Genomic DNA, 4,113 nt, shown 5'->3' on the forward strand with positions numbered 1-4,113 from the left:
TTACCTTGGATTATTCTGGTTATTCACAAATGTGTTCACAACTTTTCCATAACCTTGATAGGATATTCCAAATTTGAAAAGCTATTTATACAGCCAGAAACAACAGTTGGAGTATGAAAAGCTATAATGAACCAGGGAAATATAGCAAAAAAAGATGTCTGCCCCAAAAAAGAATCTATAATAAGAAGCACACCTCTTACATATGGGCTTCGTCTCAAATGCATCTGATCTAAATTTTGTTCCCAGTTACTAATTCCTAATTTTTAAGAGAGAATTCTGCTCTAGAAATTTTTCCACCAGTCAAACAAATGGAAAAATACAGTTTAAAGAATCAGGCCAGGTACAATGATTCTGTTCTCTTTTGAGAAGCACACAAAGACTGAATTATATACTTTTATTTTCTGTTTGACTCCTTTGCAGGTTTCTATTAGAAAAAGCCTGTGATTAAAACATGTGTGTATGTGTGTATACACACAGACATGCACACACACAAACACACATAGGTAAATAATGAAAGCCAGAAGATTAGCAGAATTCTAGAATAACAAAACTTTCCTGGACGTTGGAATCAATTACCCAAACCTGATTCTAACATATTTACATATTTCAATAGCGATTGCTATATTTAATTTCCTTTTACCATGTGATCAAACAATAGGCTATTCTTAAGCTTGACCAAAGCTCACACTATGTTATTGCACCAAAACGTTAGCCATCCCTGTGATAGTGAGACGGAGAGAAGAAATGTTAACCAGACTACTCTTTTACTTATCCAGTGCCTAAACTGATGAAACCAAGTCATTAAAGAAAAACCTCACTGGTCATACATCACCCATGATTTGAACTTACCAATGTATTAGATATTTCAGGGATTTATTCATGAAAGTCAATCCTGGTTTTGAGTTCAGTGTGGGTGAGGGGGCTGCTGACTCAGGGAGCCTGCAGGGACCCTGTGGCCTACTGCTAGGCAACAGCCCATCCCCAGCACAGCAAACATACAGACGGCAAAATGAATGACCTCATCTACAAATCAGCTATTTGATATGCAGATCGAACCGCAGGCCTCTTCAATAACACAGCACTTCTCAGGCAGCAGGTGCAGCAAGGAAGTGAGTGGCCTTTCGTTATTTCAAAAGCTGGGCTGCCTCACTCTCTCCCTCTGGCCCTTAACAATTTCTGAAGCTCTATTATCTTCATTTTTTATTTAGACGGTCATTTTACAGAATCAGGGATTACCCTCTGCTCTTCGTTCAGAGGCCTAACCTTAAGTGTAGACATGAAGCAGGATTTAGAAGCCACATGAATCACTGAGGAAGGATAACATCATCCAGACTCTTCTTAATAGACAATAGAGAAAAACAAAAACACTTGGAGGTCTAGCCAAGTGCAGCCTGTGCACTCCCCACAACCCACATCTCCAGCGACACATCTCCTTGAAATAATTATTGATGCTTATAACCAAAATGGAATTTGTCTTTCCATGTGTGTTGGAAGCAGCAACCTAAGTTAGTAGGAAATGAAAATACGCACCTCAATTCTTCATGAATAGCTGCCTTTTGGAGTCAACGATTGCATTCGGCAGAGTGGGTAGATGACTTGGAGCAAAATTATGGCTCGCTGGGTCATAGGATGAAGGTGTTTTTCAGCCATCAATTAAAAAAATAAACAGTTTATCCCAGGACCACCCCGCTCCCCAGACTCCACACCAGTGGAGAGATCTTTCATGTGCTTCCTATGGCTGTAAAGTGCAGTGTCATATAATTTATATTGTCTGTGGTTGCAGGTTATGTCCTGAAAGTCATAAACTATTACAGTTTTATGGCTCTGCTGCAGCTATTAACTAAATGAAAGAGTTATTCATTTTAAATCTGGAATCTGTACAATGACCAAGTTTAAATTCATCAAGATCCACTAGTGTAAAATATGTAAAAATATTAGAGATGAAAGATCATACACAGTGGGGACAGGGGGGGAGCAGTGAGGGTGGGGAGGGGTGAGAAAGCAGCCCTGAAGAGCTAGAGTATTATCATCCAGTGAGTATATATGGGATTTTTACCTTGCACTTCAATTCACATTTCTTGAGGATGGAATGTTCTACTCATAGAGTTGAATCACAATAGCTGGTTTGTGTGTATGTTGTGAGTTAAACAAAAGGAGTGTATGCTTATTTTGACATATTTCCTGCATATATGTACATATGTACATATAAAGATGTATATGTACATATATGTGTGGCGAGAGAGAGACACAGACAGAGAGAAAGTGAGACAAATGGAGAGACAGATAACATAATTAAAATTGGTTCTGTAAAAATTTGCACAGCTTTTTCATAAGAGTCAACAAATTTCTTAATTGCTTATACATTTATTTGTATTTAGAGCCTCTGGCTTTGTCTTTTTTTCATTAAATATGAACAAGTCACAAAAAATATGCTTATTTTGCTTACTCTGGGGATATGGAGGCACATAGAGAGCATTCTGCTCAATGCAGTGACATCAGATATATTTTCAAATCTTTATTAGCTTTGGAGAAATCTTTGCCACTGGTCAAAGCCACAGTTTGGGGTTTTACTTAACAAAAACAAAGTCTGAGGCTCAGAAACAATAGTAGATGGAGACTGAGATCCTGTGGATATTCTTTTTATCCATCAAGCCAAGAGGTGAACAGAGCATTATCTGCACCACGCACCTCTAACCCACCCAAATTAAGAGCCTGTGAGGCAATTTTCAGACGATGACCACTACCCTCTGTTATGGACTGAGTGTTTGTGTCCCCCCTGCCAAATTCATATGTTGAGGTCCTAGCACCCAGTTTAGCTGTCTCTAGAGATGGGGCCTCTAAGGAAGTAATTAAGGTTAAATGAGGTTATAAAAGCAGGGCCCTGATCCAGAAGAATTAGTATCCTTATACAAAGAGACATCAGAAAGCCTTCCCTTATGCCTACCCCCACGAACATGCAGGCACTGAGGAAAGGCCATCTGAAAGCCAGGAAGAGGGCCCTCTCTAAAAGCCAAATCACCTGGCTCCTTAATTTTGGTTTGCCAGCATCCAGAACTGTGAGAAATAAATGTTTGTTGCTTGAGTCACCCAGTTTGTGGCATTTTGTTATGGCAGCCCAAGATGACTATTACACCTGAGATATTACAACAAATGCCATAAAAATATAATCATTAGAGACTATTATAAACAACTATACGTCAACAAATTTGAAAACCTGGAGGAAATGGATAAATTTCCAAACACATACAAACTGCTAATACTGAACCAAGAAGAAACAGAAAACCTGAACAGAACAATAAAGAGCAATGTGATTGAAGCAATAATCAGCAGTTTTCCAACAAAAAGAAGCTGGATGGCTGTACTGCCAAATTCTACCAAACCTTTAAAGAGGAATTAATACCAATTCTCTTCAAACTATTCCAAAAAATTGAAACACAGTCCATTCTCCCAAACTCATTCTATGAGGACAGTATCACCCTGATGGTTTTAGACCAGAAAAGGATACAAAAAGAAAATAAAATGATAGGCCAATATTTTTTATGAACATAAATGTAAATATCCTCAACAAAATATTAGCAATTAGAATACAGCAACACATTGAAAAAAAAAATCATCCACCATGATTGAGTGGGATTCATCCCAGAGATACCAGGATGGTTCAACATATGCAAGTCTGAAAATGTGATACACCACATCAACAAAATCAAGGACAAAAAGCATATGATTATCTCAAAAGATACAAAAGAAGTATTTGACAAAATTCAACATCCCGTTATAATAAAGATTCTCAGCAAATTAGATATAGAAGGAAAGTATCTCAAAACAATAAAAGCCATATATGACAAACCCACTGCCACTATCTTCCTGAACAGGAACAAGAAAAGGATGCCCACTCTCACCACTCCTGTTTCACATTTTATTGGAAGTACTACCCAGAGCATTCAGGTAAAAGAAAGACTGGAAAAGATGAAATCAAACTGTTCCTGTTTGCATATGACATGATCCTACATATAGAAAAACCTAAAGACCCTACCAAAAAACTCTTAAAGATGATAAATGAGTTCAGTAAAGGTGCAGGATACAAAATCAATACATAAAAAATCAGTAATATTT

General features: G+C 37.7%; 1 long non-coding RNA gene across 1 annotated transcript in view; it reads right to left on the minus strand.

The window, feature by feature from the left end:
- Positions 1-1,973: 1,973 nt before the first annotated feature.
- LOC103609060 overlaps positions 1,974-4,113 on the minus strand; it is a 13,872-nt gene continuing 11,732 nt past the window's right edge. The window contains exon 3 of the long non-coding RNA XR_552100.1: positions 1,974-2,181. This is a non-coding gene — a long non-coding RNA (uncharacterized LOC103609060). The remainder of the gene's footprint in view (positions 2,182-4,113) is intronic.

This window comes from Galeopterus variegatus, unplaced genomic scaffold (genome assembly GCF_000696425.1).
Source record: "Galeopterus variegatus unplaced genomic scaffold, G_variegatus-3.0.2 Scaffold9126, whole genome shotgun sequence".
NCBI lineage: Eukaryota > Metazoa > Chordata > Mammalia > Dermoptera > Cynocephalidae > Galeopterus > Galeopterus variegatus.